At 41.9% G+C, this 21199-nt stretch overlaps 1 long non-coding RNA gene across 1 annotated transcript in view; it reads left to right on the forward strand.

Moving 5' to 3' along the window:
• The first annotated feature begins 896 nt into the window (after window positions 1-896).
• Window positions 897-21199, forward strand: part of LOC142830677 (uncharacterized) — a 38675-nt gene continuing 18372 nt past the window's right edge. Inside the window, exon 1 of the long non-coding RNA XR_012906126.1 lies at window positions 897-1000. This is a non-coding gene — a long non-coding RNA (uncharacterized LOC142830677). The remainder of the gene's footprint in view (window positions 1001-21199) is intronic.

Below are 21199 nucleotides of genomic sequence, written 5' to 3' on the forward strand. Positions count from 1 at the left end.
GTTCTACTCATTCTCTCTAGAACACAAATGGTTGACCTCAGGACCATTCATAATTTGTTTTATCTGGTGAGAAAATGATTCCACTCATTTTATTAATCTGAAGTATTCTTCTATTTATAGTATGTTCTACAGTAAAACATCTGATGGTAAATGACCAGGTTTCTGAGCATTTCAGAAGAAGTTAACTGCCATTCCTAACATCACTTAGCTTGTCATCTCACTCTTTGAACTTGCCCTGAAATATATTAAATTTGTATTATAATAGCAATAATGAAATTGTCCTTACCTTTATTCAACAATAATCCAATTCTCTTGTCGCACTGACCCAGGAGGCCAAAGGACAAGTTGTTATTCACTTAAGTATAAGATTATTGCCAAGATAAATGAAGACACATAGACATTATCATGTAAATCTAACACAAAGAGGGGTTTTTTTTAAATCAGGATGATAATCTCCATTGGCCCTATTTCAAATAATACTAAAATAAGTCATTTTCAAAGTATTTGTGAGATAAAGGAGTCTTTATTATCCTTTAGAAAAGCTGGTTAACTTGGTGATATGAAACAAAGCATAAACAATAATAGAATTTATCTTGCAATAGGTCTGAAGGATACCTGGTTTTCACATTGTGGTGGGGTGGCCCCGCCCCCCCCTAAAAACCCCATGTCTCCGCAGAGACCAGGAAGCGGGGTTTGTGCCACGCCGGGGCGGAAAGCCACAGAGAGCCCTGGGCGGGGAGCGGCGACGCTTCGAATAAGCGGTGGCTCGAGGGAGCACGCCTGCGGAGTTTGGGGGCGGGCCGTGATGACGTCCGTGGTGACGTCATCTCCCCGAGGCCCGGAGGTGGCACGGCGGGATGACGTCAGGGGGGGTGTCATCCCCCCGCGTCCGGCGGGTAATTTAAAAATAAGCTCGATGCCTGAGGGTGGGGAGGCGGATCCCTGGGGAGTCGGAGCCCAACATCGGAGGCAAGTCAGGCCAGAGATCTGGAGACCCTGGGTGAGTTCTAACCCGGGGTCCCCTGGCTAGTCACGGACAAAGGCTAGGGAAGAAGCAGCCCAGAGCGGGGGCGTGGACCCCGAGAGCGGGGGAGTTTAGGGGTTTCAACCCCCTCTGCTAGGTGGGGATGAGAGTCCTGATCTTAGGGCCCTGGGTCGGGGTTCGGAGTGAGGGTGGGCCCGAACTCCCTTCCCTAGCTTGTGGAGGGCGATCGACCTCGTTACGGGATTTGTAAGGCGATAAAATTTAATAAACCTGGTAACTCCAAATACGCACAATGGGGTGCATCGGGGAAACAGGGGACATGGACACGGCTGATCCCCTACACACATGAAGTCAAATAGAATCAGTTTTACCTCACTGTTAAATTACATGGTCAGATTGGTTCTTCTTCTGATGGTGGGAGTCATAGCAAAACTGTAGCTCTGTCAAACAGAGCACTCTTAGTTATGAAGTAAAGTAAACCAGGCAGGTGCCCATCTTGCTTAGAAATGTTTTGAAAATACCTTATGCTTGGAATTCTTTCATTCTGAAGCATGTGTACACAGGAGAGGTGGAGGGGATGAAATTCTATGGAAGAGGGACTGGGGACTCCTACATTTTGGGATAAGATTTGTGCAGTTGTTCAGGATCTGTCAGAGGCATAGAGATATTCATTTCAAGTCTCTTCAAGTCCACATCACCTGTGAAATTGTGTCTTCCAGTCCCCTTCCCCACTTAGGGTATGTCTACACTACCACCCTAGTTCGAACTAGGGTGGTTAATGTAGTCATACAAACTTGCAAATGAAGCCCGGGATTTGAATTTCCCGGGCTTCATTTGCATGTTGCCGGGCGCCGCCATTTTAAAATGTCCGCTAGTTTGGACTCCGTGCCCACGGCTACACGCATCATGAACTAGATAATTCGGATTAGGCTTCCTATTCTGAACTACCTGTACGCCTCGTGGAACGCCAAGTGGACGCCAATGTTTTAGGAAAACTCCAGTAATTCCCATGATGGGAATCAAAGAGTGCATCTACATTGCAGTGTTTTTCCAGAAAAATGGCCATTATTCTGGAAAAACAATACTTGAGTCCATACTGCTATTACATTCTTACAGAAAGTCGAAAGAACAGAGGGGTTTTTCAGATGGCGGTAAACCTCTTTCTATGAGGAAGAAGCCTTTTTCCAAAAAAAGCCTTTTCAGAAAAAGGCGAGTGTGGAAGTGGAAGAAGGAGTTCTTTCAAAAGAAGATGCCTCTAGGAAATAACAAAGGTGCCCTAGTGGCCATTCGGTCCAAACTAATCAGAACTCTCTAGTTCCTGTCTCCTGCCAGCTCTTAAAGCTGCAGGCACCCGGGACAAGCCTTGTGGCAGGAAGCTGGGCCTGGGAGCTGCACCTCACCACGCGGCTGTGACTGCAACCCAAATTTGGACCCACAAGCCCCCCGAGAGTCCCCTGGCCCTCACAAGGAGCACCACCAGGCCTCCCAAGACCCAGCCAGGGGTACCAAATGGTGTGTATCCTCCTGGTCCGGGGCACAGATCCTGTCCCTTCTGGAGCTGTGGGGTAAGGAGGAGACCCTCCAGGACCTCCATTCCCAGAGGTAAAACATCGACATCTACGGCCAGATGGCCGAGGCTCTGGCCATGAGAGGACGTCCGCTCCCCTGCACATTAAAACAGCTGCAGAGCAAGGTAAAAGAGCTCTGCTAGGGCTATGCCAAGGTCAGGGAGTGCAGCTCTTATTTCAGGGCAGAATTCCACTACTGGCCCTACTACCAGGAGCTCCACCAAATCCTGGGGGGGGGGGGGGGGGGTGAATCCTTTCCCTACCTGTGGTTGTGGATTTGGGGCTAGAGACACCCATCATCACCTGCCCGGATTCCCCCAATAATTTACCTAATCCCTTTTCTAACTGCCAGTCAGGACTTGATTCCTGGTAAACACAGTGGGAAACAGATTCAGATCCTGCTCCCACTGTTAACCAGTCTCCACAATCATTAAATTTAACTCATCTTCTCCAATCAGTGGTTAATGTTGGCCAAATAAGAAAACATTTCTGTTTAGAGAACATTGCCAATTTGATCTGAGGACACTCCAGTGGTTTCTCACATGGTATTTGAATATCTCTAAGAAAAATCCTAAAAGAATTAACTCAAGATTTTTTCCAACTCAGAAGATTTAAAAAATATCCAAGGTAATGTCAATAAGCTAGTATTTGCATATTAACTCAGTTTACTCCATGCAGTGAGATAAAGATATCAAACAGCTTGAAATAATGCACCTTTTTTTTTTAAAAGGTATTTCAAAGACTGTATTTACTTTGGTATAAAAGGGATTGAAAGAATCATAAATATATAAAAAAGGAGGCAAAAGCACACATTCTGGAACTAGTTTGAAACTAGGTTAAGCAAAGATTCATAAACACATTGCAGAAGTTCTATTGAAACATTTACATGAAATCACCATTATAGTTTCATCGTTCCCCTAAACTTGCTATGCCATCCTTACCCCCTTCAGAATGTATTCTATTCATTTAACACAAGCAAGCCATTGGTCATACTTTAATTGAGCCTATTTATTTTTAACAGCTTGGAAGGACATTAATAATAGTAGGAAATCTTGTATTGCCAAAGAGAGCTAAACATTCTCACATTGCTCATGTTTCAATGACCTACTTTTGTCCTTAAGATTGCACATGCTTACAACAGCACTACACACAGCGTAAAATACCACATTACAGCAACGTTCTCATTATAGAGCCAAGCATTTCCGACAGTATCATACAGTTAATGCAAAAAAAATTGAGTCCTTCATAAAAAGGTTAATAAATATATAAAATAAATATAATAAATAAAATAATAATAATAATAGTATCTTTATTTTGAAACTGAACCTGGTACAGTGCGCAAGAATCACCAGGACATATAGATCAGGCTACGCCTGACTTACCCATGCCTCCTTTTCCCAAGCAGTAGGAGGCTGGATGTGGTGTTGGAGGTATTACACCAGCTGTGTACTATTGAGATGTTTATGGAAAAACAAGTAAAGACATGCCTTCCTAAGGGACAGTATTATAAATATAAGAATCATAGATAATAAAATCGTAGAACACTACAACTGGAAGAGATCTCGAGAGGTCATCACATCCAGTCCCCTGCCCTCATAGCAGAACCAAGTACCATCTAGACCATCCCTAATAGATGTTTGTCTAACTTGCTCTTAAATATCTCCAGTGATATAGATTCCACAACCTCTCTAGGCAATTTTATTCCAGTGTTTAGCCAACCAGACAGTGAGGAAGTTTTTCCTCAAGTCCAATCTAAACCTCCATTGCAGTATTTTAAGCCCACTGCTTCTTGTCCTATCCGCAGATATTAAGGAGAATAATTCTTCTGCCTCCTCCTTGTAACACCGTTTTAAGTACTTGGAAACTGTTATCATGTCTCCTCTCACAGTCTTCTCTTTTCCAGACTAAACAAATGTCAGTCTTCCTTCACAGGTTGTGTTTTCTAGACCTTTAATCTTTTTTCCTGAAGTGTGATGCCCAGTACTGGACACAATACTCCAGTCGAAGCCTAATTAGCCAAAGTAGAGCAAAATAATTACTACTTTTGTCTTGCTTATAACACTCCAATTAATGCATCCCAGAATGATGGTGGGGTTTTTTTGTTCACTCTCACAATGTTCACTAATATTTAAGCTGTGCTCCATTATGATCCCTAGATTCCTTTGTGTAGTATTCCTTAGATAGTCACTTCCCATTCTGCATGTGTGAAACTGAGTTTTCCTCCCTAAGGGTACATCTAAACTACACCCCTCTGTCGGCAGAGGGATGTAAATTAGATGTATTGAAAGTGCAAATGAAGCCGGGATTTAAATATCCCGTGTTTAATTTGCATAATGGTAAATGCCGCTTTTTGCGAGATGGGGCTTTTCGAAACCCCCCCCAGCAGTTTAGATGGGACATTTTTGACAGAAATGCCCCCTTTCAAAAGATCCTGTACGCCCATCTAAACTGCGGGGTTTTTTTCGAAAAGCTCTATTTCTCAAAAAGCGGCGGCCGACATTATGCAAATGAAGCACAGGATATTTAAATCCCGGCTTCATTTGCACTTTCAATACGTCTAATTTACATCCCTCTGCTGACAGAGGGGTGTAGTTTAGCTGTACCCTAAGTGGAGTATTTTGCATTTGTCCTTATTGAACTTCATCCTGTTTATCTCAGACCATTTCTCTAGTTTGTCCAGATCATTTTGAATTATGACCCTATCCTCCAAAGTACTTGCAACCAATCTATTTAAACAGGTTTAGAGATGCGCCCAGGAAGCTAGGGTTTAGAACCCCGTGTACATCAGTTCACCAAGGAAGCTCTCTAGTTTGTTTAGGTCTTTGTTTTTTTGTTTTATTCTTGTCTCATTCACTGGTTTATTGTTTAAGGCTGCCTATGATTACATATATCATTGGAGTACAACTGGGGCAATTCCCCCATGGCTAGTTATGCTTGTTCTAGAACAGCACAAAGTGTCCTTAGCAAAGGAGAGGAAAATGAGCCTGTTTATTCCGTTGTAGCCCACATGAATCAGTTAGTAACCCAGGGTATGTCTACACTACAACGTTAATTCAAACTAACTTAGTTCGAATTAGTTAATTCGAACTAAGCTAATTCGAACTAACAGATCCAGACTAAAAAACTAGTTCGAATTAGCGTTTTGCTAATTCAAACTAGCATGTCCACATTCAGTGGACCCTGAACCGGGCTTAAGGACGGCCGGAAGCAGTGCCGGCAGGGCATCAGAGGAGGACTTAGAGCATGGAGATGCTGTCTCAGGCTAGCCGAGGCCTGTGCTTAAAGGGTCCCAACCCCCACCCCGGACAGACAGTTCTCAGGGGTGCCCCGCTCGCAAAGCAGTCCTGGCTTGGAGTGCCCGGAGTACCCACACTGGGCACATCACAGCACTCGGCCATCAGCGTGGCTGCACTTGCCGCAGGCTGCCATCTGGGGAGAGGGGACAATTGGGGGGCTGCAGGAGAGGTTCCACCCCCAGAAGCCCGCAGAGCCAGCCCAGTCCTCCCCAGTGGGGGCTCGTACCCCATTCCTCCCTCACCTCCTTCCACTTACCCTTCCCTAGCCCTCCTTCCTGATGTACAAAATAAAGATAACGTGTCTTCCAAAATGGAATCTGTCTTTATTGAACAAAACTGAGGGAGACTGGGAAAAGGAGGTGGGAGAGGGGAAGAGAGAGGCTGGGAGAGGGGAGGGCAACTAAAATGATCAGGGGTTGGGAACAGGTCCCATATGAAGAGAGGCTAAAGAGACTGGGACTTTTCAGCTTAGAAAAGAGGAGATGGAGGGGGGACAGGATAGAGGTCTCTAAAAGCAGGAGTTGAGTGGAGAGGGTGCATACAGAAAAGTTCTTCATTAGTTCCCATAAAGAAGGACTAGACGACACCAAAGGAAAGGAATGGGTAGCAGGCTTCAAACTAGTAACAGAAAGTTGTTCTTCACAAAGCAAAGAGTCAACCTGTGGAACTCCTTGCTGCAGGAGGCTGTGAAGGCTAGAACTGGAACAGAGTTTAAAGGGAAGTGAGATCAAGTCATGGAGGTGGGGTCCATGGAGTGCTATTAGCCAGGGGGTAGGAGTGGTGTCCCTGCCCAAGGTTTGTGGAAGGCTGGAGAGGGATGGCACGAGACAAATGGCTTGGTCACTGTCTTCAGTCCATCCCCTCCAGGGTCCCTAGGGTTGGCCACTGTCGGCAGACAGGCTACTGGGCTAGATGGACCTTTGGTCTGACCCAGGACGGCCATTGTAAGCTCAGGGCTCAGGGTCGGGGGTCTCAGTGGACCCCCTTGATTCTCTTGCACACCTGCTCCTGGGTGGCCAGGCTGGTAGCTCTCTGCGCTAGCCGGCCACTTTCCTGTGCCTAGTGCGGAGATCATGGACAAGGTCCACGATGTCCGCACTAGCCCAGGCGGGTGCCTGCCTCTTGCGGTCCAGGGCAAGCTCCCGGGAGCCACCAGCCTGGTCCTGGGAAGAGGGGGTGGGCTGGGGGGCATCGGGTGGGTGGCTCGATCCATGCAGGATCCAGGGTCTGCTGGCTGGGTGCTGGCAGGCTTGCACCTGGCATGGGCACCGTAGGCAGCCCGTGCCCCTTTAAGGGGTCCTGGGCTGGGAGGGGGGCATAGAGTTTCCCTGGTGTTGGCAAGAGTGGCCACCAGGGAAACCTGGGGAGGGCTAGCCTCCCACTAGTTCGAACTAAAGGGCTACACACCCCTTAATTCGAACTAGCTAGTTCGAACTAGGCTTAATCCTCGTAAAATGAGGTTTTCCTAGTTCGAACTAAGCGCTCCGCTAGTTCAAATTAAGTTCAAACTAGCGGAGCGCTAGTGTAGCGCCTATGAAAGTTAGTTCGAACTAACGTCCGTTAATTCGAATTAACTTTGTAGTGTAGACATACCCCCAGTCAATACAGCTTCAGAGGGGAAATACTTTTTTCCTTTTATCTGTCTTCTGAACTTTCCAATTTCTGCTGCACACATTCCTCCAGAACCCCCAAAATAGCTGATTGTGCCTCACTCAGCTGCAAAAATGTACACCCAAAATATAAATTTCCTCTGTGTCCTAAATCCCAACCGGTCTGGAGATGATCACTCCTACAAGGAAAAGGGATACTGGTGGAGAAATCTCTACTACTGCTACTGCTCACATTGTACTTGATTTATGAAATTAATTTAGTTTCCAGAATAGTCCAACTTTTAGCAGTACCAATTTAAGTATTAAAAAAATCAAATGTATCCATAGTATCACTTCCACGTGCTCTCTACCATATTGTGTTCAGACAAAAGCAAACACAATCCATTAGAGAGCTGTGCTCATTTCTAGCCTATGAGTGAGTCAGGACTCATTTCACAAACTGAGAAGCCAATCACAACAAATTGACATATGTCCCTAATGGCCTAATCCAAACCCTTTAAGTCAGTTGAAAGACTCCCAATGACTTGTATACGTTTTGGATAGGGCAAGTGTGGTGCCTGCTGGAAATTTGTAAATTGTATTAATATTGAGTCTTCAGTAAATTGTAATCCTCTTAAACATGCTTCCAGACTACATTAGATAGTTGCATGTCTAATATTAAATAAAAGGGGGACTAGAAAGAAGCAGAACTGGCCTTGGCTCATTGATTTTTTTATTGGTCATCTCATTAGGATGGTTTGTTTCATTGTTAATTTTGACTATAAAGTACAAAATAAGGCCTCAATTCTGAAAAGTCTGATCCATATGCTTACATTTAAAGTATGTGAGAATATCAATGAAATCAAGAGTCCCTGATTTCTTTTGATAATAAAGTTAAAAATGTTAAAGTCACTTAGTTAAATGTTGTACCTTTCCTATTATCATTATTTTACTTTCAATTCTATTTTGATTTTACCAAACATATTAAGAAGTTAAATCTAGACATTAGTAACCTTAATTCAACAAATGTAGATTCTATGTTCTTCAGGGCAAAGACTGTCTCTTTGGTTTGTGTTTCTTCAACACCTAGCATGTCAGGGCCTGGTCTAGGACTACTGTTCTTCAGCACTGTGGCCATGCAAAAGAGAAATAAAAAATAAGAAGTTATGGTTCATTTGGTAATAAAAATTGTTTTGCCAATGTGATTTTTGGATGTCATTTACCTCACATGATGTTGACTTGGCATGAAATGCTACAGCCTGATGAAGCTGCAATAAAGAGTAATGAGATTTCAGTAAAATATCATGACATGCTTCAGAGCACAAAACTATTTAGCACCCCATCAGCTTTGGGTCTACAAGAATACAGGAGTTGCTCATGCAAAATTAAGGCACTACCAGAAAACACTCCAGTGGTGACAAGAATAGCCATTCTACCCTCTGTTCTGAGCCCCATACATAAAGGTTTTTCACAGGCCATTTGTGCCTGTTGTATCAGGGGCCAGTCTTGATCACTCTCTGTCACCTGTCTTCTCTCACATTCACATTCTGAAACACAAACACACGATGTACACAATTCATTTCTTTTTGGCAGCTAAGTGTTTATAAAATGTCTGGAAGAGACACTCCCTGAAGAACAAAATCCACGCAAGGGTCTACTGCATCAATGCACAGCTCTATTGACTTCCACTGTGTTCTGCAAAGACCCGCCTGTACCAACCTCACTGCAGGATCCTAAAAAGGCTGTGGAAGTTCCCTAGTGGCAGCAGCTTACAGAAAGCAGTTAGCACGCTGCAGCAACTCCCAAGGATCCTACCTAAACCCTCGTCTTAGCTTTCAGAGACAATGTGGCAGCTTCACTGACATGAATAGACTGAGAACTACAGTTCTTTCACAGTTGAAATCAATCCCCTTCTCCAGCTTTTCTCTGTGAGTGACTATCATACCAGTCCTTTAGGAAAATTTCTCTTGGCTTTCCACACTCACCAGCCTTTCATGCCTCTTCTTACAACCTTTTATTTTTAAAAGCTCTCTCAGCTATGCCTCTACAGTAAAGATAAATGGTATAATAAATCGTAGATTATTACTAAAAGCCATTGCCTCTGACCATTCTTCTTTAAAAACTATCCAATAGCTGTTCTATTTGCCATTCCTTTTTTCCCTCTTGCTTTTAAAGCAAGTTATTCTTCTACAAAGGCTCAGCTGGGGGAATCATCCTCAGCCCGGTCTCCGATTTTCACATCACAGACTAATTGGCACCAGGTTTAACATGGTTCTTAGGGCCAAATTCTAACCTCAAATGAATGCAAGTAGCTCTCACTGCATCCAAGGACAAGATCAGATGCTCAGTTCTCACTCCAAGTATTTACTCAGCCATAAAGATGTTCCATAATTAAATAATCTTTATAAACATTTATAAAAGCAGAGAGTAGGGAAAAATCTCTTTCCAAACAGAAGTAAAACAAAGATCTATTGACAAGGGGACTCTCCCTTCCCACTACCTTATTACTTAAAAAAATAATTGTAGTCAACATTTGTTGAGGACTATAATCTGTAGAGGCCATTCTTACTTTAGTAAATTGATATTCCTTTATTCCTGAGCATAAGGGATACAAAAAACATAGGCCAGGAATTTTAAAGATAATTAGGTGCCAGAAAATGCTAATAGACACCAAGTTGAAAATAGAATTAAAAAAAAAGCTGCCCTAGACAACCATCTACACCTGTGAGTGCCTAATTACCTTTAAAAGTCTGTCCCATAGTAACTAATTAATAGGGTTGGATTAGACACAGTGTCATTGAGAGGTTCTTAAAGAGCCTTCCTCAACCAGACTAGTAGGTTACTTGAGGCTGCAACTGCCTCTCCTTTCTAGGCAGAAGTTACTGTTTGAAACCCTAAACAGAAGCATCAGAGAGGATGCAAGTGTTCTATTCTGAGGGCATGGTGTCTATAGGGAAAGTTAGTGGATGCAAAGCAGGGCTGTAAATCTAGAGCACACTTGCATTCCATGCACACTCTGTCCATGTAAGTCCTGCAGCTGCACACTGGCAGTTCTGTAGTGTGCTTTGACCTCCTGAAGCTTGGGATAGCAGTAAGTCAAAGCACATTATGGAACTTTTAGTGTGAACAGCAGAGCTTATGGGGACAGTGAATATGTTTAAACTCTGTGTCTCTGCACACTGAGGGTGCGTCTACACTGCACCCTAACCTTGAAATAAGCTACACCATTGGAGCTACACAAATTGTGCAGCTTATTTTGAGTATATTTCAAAATAGCTTATTTCAAAACGTCCCTTGATCCTCATGGAACGAGGTTTACCGGGACGTCGGAATAACACGTCCATTATTTTGAAAGCTGCACAAAATGCTATTTTTGGACCCTAACTCTCTGCATTGAGAATCATAGAATCATAGAGCTGGAAGAGACCTTAGGAGGTCATCAAGTCCAGCCCCCTGCCAAAGGCAGGACCAATCCCAACTAAATAAACTCAGCCAAGACTTTGGCTGCATTCTTGAGCATTTATACTCTTCCCTAGTCATCTGTCCAAGTTTCCACTTCTTGTAAGCTTCCTTTTTGTTTTTGTTTTTAAGCTCACCAAGGATGTCCCCGGTAAGCCAAGCTGGTTGCCTACCATATTTGCTTTTCTGGCTTCACATCGGTACAGTTACTTCCTCTGCCTTTAATAAGGCTTCTTTAAAATACTGCCAGTTCTCCTGGACTCCTTTCCCCTTCATGTAAGCATCCCAGGGAATCCTGCCCATGAGGGAGACAAAGTCCGCTTTTCTGAAGTCCAGAGTATGTATTTTCCTACTCTCCTTTCTTCCTTTCATCAGGATCCTAAAATCTACCATGTTATGATCACTGCTTTCCAGGTTGTCACCCACCTCTACTTCCCCTGCTAGTTCCTTCCTGTTTGTGAGCAGCAGGTCAAGATGTGCATGGCCCCTGGTTGGTTTTTTCAGCACTTGTACCAAGAAGTTATCCCCACCATTCTCCAAAAACTTCCTGGATTGTTTGTGTACTGCTGTATTGGTCTCCCAACAGATGTCATGGTGATTGAAGTCCCCCATGAGAACCAGGGCCTGCGATCTGGAAGCTTCTCTCAGTTGTCCAAAGAAAGCCTCATCTACCTCATCCACCTGATCTGGTGGTCTATACCAGACACCGACCACATCACTGCCCCCTCTCCTCCCTCCCAGTGCTTCTGCCTCTAAACTTAACCCATAGACTCTCAACAGTCTTTTCTCCCTCTAAATACTGGAGCTCCAAGAAGCTGAAAGGCAGTTCTCCATTATGTAGCTTCTTTAAGTATGGTGTCAGACATAAACTCACTATGAATCAGCATCACCAAAAAAAAAAAAAAATGGAACCCAGAAACTTAGAGTTTCCAGAAAATCAGAAATAATGGAGGACAAAAGTTTTGATATTTCAGAATCTGTTGGATTACTGAACTCAGATAGGAAGTAAGCATGAAGAATTTACCCAGATATCAAACCTGCAGCTGAATTCTTGATGCATGACTAATTAAACCTATTCACGTTTTTCCTGTTTTTAAAATAAATGGCAGCAAGTTATTCATTCACGAAGCCTCTTATAGGGGTATTTATTAACAATTCTTCCTGTGTGGTCCATCCAGAGACTATAAATGCAATTGTAAGGGAAATGGGCAGGGATTCATGCTAAATCTGAAAGGCACTCTACCACGTTTCATTATTCTGTGGAATCTTTTATATTCTCTCAGTACAATATTTGCACAGGAATATAAGTATGGGGCCAGATCTTCAGGGAGTATAAACTTATAGTTCCCCTAAAGTGATTGTAACCACATCGATTGACATCAACATGATGTTTTTCATCATGTCCTGTGGTTGATGTTCATTTGAGACATGGGAATTAGCCGTGTGGAGGGTGCTGCAGCACCCCAGGGCTCCCTGCCTAGCACCTAAGGTCCCTGTTGCTGCCCCGTGCACCAGGTTTTTTGTTGCCAGTCTGTTCACAAGGAGTTCTGCTGCCACCCCACTCTCTGGGGTCCTGGTTAGATTTCCAAGCGCCAGAGGGCAGCAGACGAGAACCCACTACAGGAGTTCCTGCTGCTGGCACCGTGTGCTGGGGCTTTGGTTCTTGGCCTCAGCTGGGGTGGGAATGGACTGGAGAAGGTAACTCAGAACCCCTCCATTTTTAAAAATGTTCCTGTGACACTGGCCATGCATATGACTTTGTTGTTGTTGTTCTTATGCGTTTATATTTGTATACATTACAGGCATTTAAACCTGTACTTGGTGGTATTTAAAAAAGCCAACAAACTCATTGCCAAACAAAATGCAACAAAATGAAGGTTCATGGTGGCAGCAAGAAAGACTGGGCCACTGTGCCTAGATGTCCCAGGGGCCTCAGAACAATGAGAATTACTTAAGTTTTCTATTCCACAATAAGGATCCAAGGCCTGATACTCTCTTGCCTTCTACCTTACGTAGTCCACACGTGCAAAGTGGTTGTAAAATGTGAACAAATCAGAACAGTGGCATTTTGAACTCACTTTGCACAGGAGTAAATGGTTACATATGTCAATGCAAGACACATTTTTAATGGCACAATGATGCATGTGCTGCAATAACTATTGCACCAGAAAAAAATGCCCTTTAGTGACTTTAAAATGGAAGGCAGGGCTGGCCTGACAATCCAGATTCAGCACTGAAATGCAGATTCAAGATTCAGGATTGCAATGCCTTCCCTCCCCATCTTCTTTTCCTCAGTAAACATGCAGTATATATTGTATATTCTGATAGACAAGTACAGAATTAAGAAGATGGGTGATTGCTAGTTCTAAGGGAATATCTTTCTTTTCTTTCTTTTTTGCCTCTGGGAAAGATGCAGGAAGTCCTTACATTTTAAAACAAGTGTTCTGAGAATAGAAGAGTAGCTTCCATCTCTTTAAACAGAAATTAATTAGACTTAAAGACTTTTACATTTATTACTAATAAGTTAACTAAAATGTGCCTTTTTAAGCAATACAATTCTCCACTGATAGCAGCAGCATAGAGGTTGAAAAACGAGTACAGTAGAACCATCACTTGCTCACGGTTCACAAAACAAGTTAAGAAATGTTATTAACAACTATCATTTTGAGACCAAGTGTTGTTGTCTGGCTATTCATTCAGCTCACTCACCTGGCATGTATACATTCTATTCTCCCAGAACATTAACTGAATATGCACTTCCCACCCTCAGCTTTCCCTGTATTTCCCCACGGCTAATAAGGTGCAAGACCACTTTCCCTGTGATGGAAGTTTTGCTACTCCAGAGTTAGAGAAGTCTCCTCTTTTTGGAGACTCCTCTTTCTCTGATCTTCCATTGACTTAGGTACAGGAGCAATCTGTAGATAAATGTAGTCTGGCAACTCAACAGCCACTGAGATATGAAGCAGTCAACGTTAATCGAAAGCTGAATCAAACTGCTCCAATTGAATACACTTTCCCAGGAAGACAGGGAGGAAATAAGTAAGGCAGCCAATTAGAAAGTGATTTTTCTACAGCTCTTTTTTGCTTCCCTCTTCTTTGTTGAAAAATCACTTAGTACATGCAGGTTCTACTGCAATCTCAATATTAATAAAAACAGGTAATAGATTTGCTTATATACCATTTAGGAGGATTTTAAAAATAGTTGTATATGAAAACCCACAGAATTAGACAGATTCCTCTTTAGTAACACATATCCATTACATTCAACTGTAATAAAGTATTACTGATTTGAATTATTGTTACTATATGATGACAGTATTGCACATAAGGCATTATATTTACTTGTTAGAGGTAATCTATGAAACTCATTTTTCTTCTGTTTTCTTTATGATAGTCTCTGTATGTGTGCATTATGAAAATCCAGTGAGTTTTTAATGTTCCGAAAACATCCACTCAATGTGCAGCAGCAGTCAAAAAAGCAAATAGAATGTTAGGAATCATTAAAAAAGGGACAGAGAATAAGACTTATATCTTAATGCTTCTATACAAAACCATGGTATGTCCACATCTTGAATACTGCATACAGATGTGGTTGCCTCATCTCAAAAAAAGATATATTGGCATTGAATAAGGTTCAGAAAAGGGCAACAAAAATTATTAGCAGTTTGGAATGGGTCTCATGTTAAGAGAGATTAAAAAGACTTGGACTTTTCAGCTTAGAAAGGAGGAGACTAAGGGGGGATATGATAGAAATCTAGAAAATCATGACTGGTGTAGAAAAAGTGAATACGGAAAACTTATGTAATTATTCCCACAATATAAGAACTCAGTGCACAGTCAACCTGTGGAACTCCTTGCCAGAGGATTTGTTCCAGAGGACTTTAACAGAGTTCAAAAAAGAGCTAGATAGATTAATGGAGGTTAGGGTCCATCAGTCCTGGGGAAGGATCATGTGAGGATTACCTTTTGTGTTCCCTCACTCTGGGGTATCAGTGGTATTGGCCATTGTCAGCAGACAGGATATTGGGCTGGATAGACTGCTGATCTGACCCAGTATGGCTGTTCTTATGTACTTACCATCTGAAAGAAATATACACAGTCAGGTCTTCCTGGAGAGAAGAATATGCTATACTCAGACTCAATATTATTTCAAAATATGTTATTAGATTAAACAATAATATGTAATATAAACCTGTAAAGCCAAACTTTGTTTTCAGTTACTAGATTCATTGCTTTAAAATGACATAAGTTATTTTCTTTGAGCATGTAGTAACTTTTCATAACTCCTAATTCATCAATGACATTGTGAAATCAAACATAGATTGAGAGGATAATATAATGTATAGGAACAAGTTTCCAGAAACAGTACACATATTGTCCTTTGTCTGTATCTGCAGGTTTGCAAATATTCTTGCCCTTCCTGCTGCAACACCTGCTGTCTAAACAGGGATGTAAACAAGTTGGCTTTAGCTGCAATTCTATTTATATTAAATTCAGTCACAAACATCACTACACATACTGCTTTATACTAATCATCTCCCAAACCCTTTAATATTTAAACTTTTTTTTTTTGCAGAATCTCTGTTCGATGTGTACATTTGCCTTAGTCATGTTTAAATATTTTAAATTAGAGTCCATCTCTATCTAAGGCTGCACATTGATGCGATTTTTTTGAGGACCAAATATTCTGATTTATAGAGCTGTGGTTATCTGACAAAAATATATTAGCACTCTTGATTTTCTAGAGCTCATTCCTTCTCCTGGTGAAGTCAATGGCAAGAGTCCAGCTTCCCTAATATTTGTTGGTAGATTCTTGACTAGACAAGTCTTTACTGATCTGTGTTTGGGTTTCTGAACTTCAACCTGTCTTTCTCCACTTCCTCATCTACTCCTCGGCAGCCGTCCATGCCCTTTTGAAGTGCCTCAAAATCTTTTCCTCTGGTTATCTCATCAGACACCACTGAAGAGGGTCCCAGGGCATTTGTCAATCCACGCAGTGTTAGCAGCTATGATTAAGGGAAACCAAGACTGTTTCTAAGGTGTTTGATTTTTAACACTGTAGTAAGCTATAACAAAGGAGGTGGGGAGAAGGTCATCTGCTATCAGCCCAGGACACCAAGCTCTGTTACCCACTTGTTACCTTTTCAAAGAAGCACTTCTGTGCTTTCTGCCATTCTGCCCCTCACACTTGGGGCGTGCCCCCCTGAAAGATTGCAAAGCTCCCCCCTTAGCCACTTTCCAATCCCTCTATAAAAACTGCCATGTCATGATGCCTACAAAAAACTTGACAATAGTTAGGTGCTGGTGTGTGAAGACCATTGCCTTGCACCAATACTGTCTCATCATTTCGTTGTGGTCTCATCTTGTGCTTTCTCTCTAGGACTAGGGCTCCCCAGCACTGCAAATTATCAATAAATATTTAAGAATAGCATCTGATGAGGTTCAACAGGGACACATGCAGAGTCCATCACATAGGGTGGAAGAATTCCAAGCACTGTTACAGGCTGGGAACTGACTGGCTAGCCAGCAGTTGGGCAGAGAAGGACCTGGGGATTACAGTGGATGAGAAGCTGGATATGATTTAACAGTGTGCCCTTTAGCCTGTTGGAGTGCATTAGGAGGAGCACTGCCAACAGATCGAAGGAAGTGATTATTCCTCTTTATTTGGCACTAGTGAGGCCATATCTGGAGTCCTGCATCCAGTCTTAGGGAATCTACACTATAAAGTATTTTTGGAAAAACAGCTGTTTTTCAAAAAAAAGTGAGTTACATTGACACTGCAATCGCATTCTTTTGAAAGAAAATCGAAAGGACAGAGGGGTTTTTCCGACATTGGTAAACCTCTTTCTACAAAGAAGTCTTTTTCTGAAATAGGTCTTTCAGAAAAAGGCGTGTGTGGACAGGGAAGAAGGAGTTCTTTCAAAAGAAGAGGAAAGAGGAAAAAGCACAGGTTCCCCAGTGGTCATTCCACCCATAGTGATCAGAGCTTAAATGCAAGATAGCGTCCATTCAGTCTGGACACTATATGTCAAAAAAGCAGATCACTTCTTCGATGCTCATTGGTAGTGTGGATGCTCTCTTTCGGGAGAAGTTTTTTCAGAAGATCTCTTCTGGAAAAGTTTCTTCTGAAAGAAGCCTGTAGTTTAGACATAGCCTGAGACCCCTTACTACAGAAAGGATGTGGACGCATTGGAGAGAGTCCAGAGGAGGTCAACCAAAATTATTAGGGTCTGGGACACATGACTTGTGAGCAGGGAAGCTTGTCAAGCTCATGGAATTTGACTTGTTTATTCTTCAGAATAGAAGAATGGGGGAGGAGGGGATTTTATAACAGTCTCCAACCACATGAAAGGGGGTTCCAAAGAGGATGAAGCTAGTCTATTTTCAGTGGTGTCAGATGGTGGAATGAGGAGCAAGTAATGGTCTCAAGTTGCAGTGGGGGAGGCCTAGGTTGGATATTAGGAATAACTACTTGCAAGAGGGTGGTGAAGCACTGGTGTGGGTTGCTAGGGAGGTGGTGGGATCTCCATCCTTAGAGGTTTTTAATGGCAGGCCCTGACTGGGGTGATATAGTTGGAGTTGGTCTTGAACTGAGCATGGGATTGGACTAGATGACTTCCTGGTGTTTCTTCCAGCCCTAATCTTCTATGATTCTGTGATCTACAATTGCATCAGTCAGCACAAAACTGGTTGGCCTGATCCAAGAAGGTGCTAATCAGGGCTGAGTACTCGCCTTGAATTGAGAACTGACAGCCTCACTCCTGACATCATGACATCACTGGTCCCAAATATGAAAATATTAAACTCCAAAAAGGACCTAACCAGCAGATGTCATGAGCTTTCATTCATACACTCTTTCACCCAACAGTTTAGTTAGTGTCAGCCTTGTGATGTCATACGGCTCTGATCCTGCAAAGACCTATGCATTTTGATTCACTTTAAGCATATGAATAAATATATTCATAAAGATAAGCACATGCTTATGCTTTTTACACCATCAGCATCTTGGATTGTAAGATTCCTGTATCAAAATCCTGACTTTTCTTATCTGCATAGTGTTATGTACACCTCTGGCACTGTGTAAGTAATAAACAATAATAACTCCTCTGATGTAAGTGGCATTGGCCACTTTCTGAAGGAGGATGCTCTACCATAGGAGGACCATTCTAATATGGACATTTGCCTTAGGTTCACTTTTACAGATTATAAACTTCAATATCAGGCACTCCTATGTTCATTGCATATAATAGGTCTCAGTTTTAAAATAACTTTCCCACAACATTTGGTGCTTTATTAACATGAAGTAAAGATCACTTTAGCAGACCAGGTTTTTCCATCCTTAGTAGTTGGGGAGAGGGCAAAACCCCTTCAGAATTTCACAAAGGGTATGCATTTATGTAGGTGCTTTGACTTCTAAAAAGTACAGTCATCCTGTGCATTGGAAGCATGTGGAGAAGAAATATATGCAGGGGACATTCATGCAGCAAAGATTGAGTAAAATAAGAAGGATCTAAAAGTCAAATCATTGCAGAATTATGATAAGATGCTGATGCCTAGGCATTATATATAAGTTTGTTCCTTCCTGCTATGAAAAGAGACACCATTCTGCAAAGTAAGAAAAAGGGAATAAGAAGCTTACTAAAGAATAGAGCTAGTGGAGCCTGGTTCTTTCAGGGTGTAGCAATTATATATAGCACGGCAATGGTAGCAGTGTAATAAATGAAATGTACTTGCTACAAATGAATGTCTCATTCCCATAACTTGAAAGAGAGCCTAAGGTTACATTTAAGGCTGTGATCAGAAACAGAATTATTTGATAGTTCAAAGTTACAGTCTCTCTATTTCATGTTTCTCAGTAGCTGAACAATTAAGGTTTCTGTTATTAACCATCTGCTCATTTTTCTTAAGCTGAGACTCAAGGACAGAACATTCTGTCTTATCAATGTATTTGACTCATCACATGAAACATAATATGTTTACTTGAGAATGATTGTTCTTTAAGTCAAGCTGCTTAACTCAGAATGATGTCACTGAATCAGAAAAGTCATGAGACATATTCAGGCAGCATAATAGTGCAGAAAAGAAAATGTAATGAGTGTAAGAGCAGTAGAGGGGTGTAAAACCCACTGAATCACTAGCTCTCTGTGTTGTCTCAAAGCAGCAGGAGTGGGTGAAATAGTTGGTTCTTACTGCAGCATATTTTGCAGAGAAAGAAACAGTATTTGTAATACAGGCAATGAGGCAGATCCTCATTTGTTGTATGCCAATGTAGCTCCACTGACTTCAGTGAAGCTGCTCCAGTTTACACTAGCTGAGGATTGGGCTGCTAATTTACTTTTGCTAAATTTGATCCAGCTGTGTAAAATTTCAAGCATTTGCCTCTCCTGTGGAAAATGAGATTGAAACCAGCTCCACAATAGATGGAAGCCCAAGCTGACTATCTGTAGTCACTATTGAAACCAACAAAGTGAAAACCACAGCACAAAGAGAAAGTTTTACCTTTCAGAAATTTCACTATTGTACGTTTTGCATTTCTCAACATTGCCCTACAATTCAATGACTTTCACTTGGTGCTGGAAGAGCATAAGCAAACTTGTGAAATAGCATAAGCAAAATTGTTTCTTCCTCTATATTTATATACACTTATTAAGCCAAAAAAACAATATTTTTTCATTTTCATCCAGATTCTTCCCTCATATACATTTAATTTATTTTAAGTATTTCAGTTTATAATTGATACATTAAAAATGCCCTGCACAGGATCCTAAATGCTATGGTCATAGTCAAAAATATTCTGACATTGAAGGTAATATCAACAGCTTCTCCTCATTCCCCAAGTCAGGAAAAGCTCAACACTCACTCACAAATGCCAGCCACTATTGTACCTTTTCTTCCCCAAAAACCTGGGTAAAGAAAGTGGCCTTGAAGAGCTTTGAAAACCCTTTCATAAATCTCTCCAAGTAAGGAGGATTACAGTTCATAGTGGAAGATTCCTTGCGAGAGCATTCCCTGCTGGTATCTTCCTTTCTCTTCTATTATTCCAGCTCAAGCATGTTTGCCACGTCATATGGAGACAGCTGATCTCAGGTAGGTCCCCTCAAATTTAGAATGTAATAGATCAAACTCAAAGCCTTAAACTCCATCCAAAAGCCAACAAGGGAGCCAATTCAGCAGATTGGAGCACTGGTGTCATGTTATTACAAGTTATACCACTTCATTATAAGGCTACTCTATTTTGCCTCTGCTGTTTTTTCTAGTATGATTTAAAGATTGGCTCACACAGAGCATATTTCAGCAATATCCTGAAGTAGCAAAGGCTTTGTTGGAGTTAAGGTACACATCTGAAAGAAGTGGTTTCCTATATAAAGACATAAAGAAATATTCTCCCTAGACAATGCTACTGTAACAATCATCCAAGAGCAGCTCAGGACCACTGAAGCTATAGCCACATTTCTTGCCCTGTAAGTAAAAATCACCTGTGAGAATGCAGTCAGAAGTAGACATATCTGTGTTACTTCTCAGATAAGAGAGAAGTCTATATGGTGATACCAGATCATAAATAGATCAGTCTGTTGTAAGAAAAATATCATCCCTTTAAGCCCTCCAATAACACCCTGTTTCCATTAACCTCTTTGGACTTAGTGTCAGAAAAGGTTCAATATCCCAATGGCAGAGGGTCACTTCAACCACAAATTTGGGGGGTTGGAATTGGTGACCTCCTGAGGTCTTTTCCAACCCTGTGGTTCGGTGATTGGTCCCAAACATGGAATCAAGAGTATGTTGGGATGTGTGAGCTGAGCAACCACCATCTGTGATAGTCCCTGAGTTACTGCAATGAAATCCTGAGCTAACTTAAAAGAATTACAATCAGCTTGAATGTCGTTACCAAGTACTGCCAGCATTTGCACAGAACTGCAAGCTATATGCTCATCATCCCAGGACTTTTATGCTCATGCTATGCCACATAGCCACTTGGAGTCAACTGCATCAAAGCTAATTCAATAGTGTCCTCCAGCCAGAGTAAAGAAATCCTTGCACAATCAGGAGACTAATGCTTTGATACATTCTGATGCTGATAAATTACTAATCACCACTAGTCAACATAAGTCACAAACTGAAACCTTTTTCTGCCAACAACTTGAACTTCTGATAACTGATTAAAGGTGAAACAAATGAAATCTACACTCAAAACTTTGTGTACATCTTACATTAGAATTTTCTTCTGTCTACTACCACAGGGACTAAGTTACCCAAACCCTCAGAGCCAACCTTCACACAGGCCTCTATGGCTATATCTATGCT

The sequence above is a fragment of the Pelodiscus sinensis genome, chromosome 9 (genome assembly GCF_049634645.1).
Source record: "Pelodiscus sinensis isolate JC-2024 chromosome 9, ASM4963464v1, whole genome shotgun sequence".
Taxonomy (NCBI): domain Eukaryota; kingdom Metazoa; phylum Chordata; order Testudines; family Trionychidae; genus Pelodiscus; species Pelodiscus sinensis.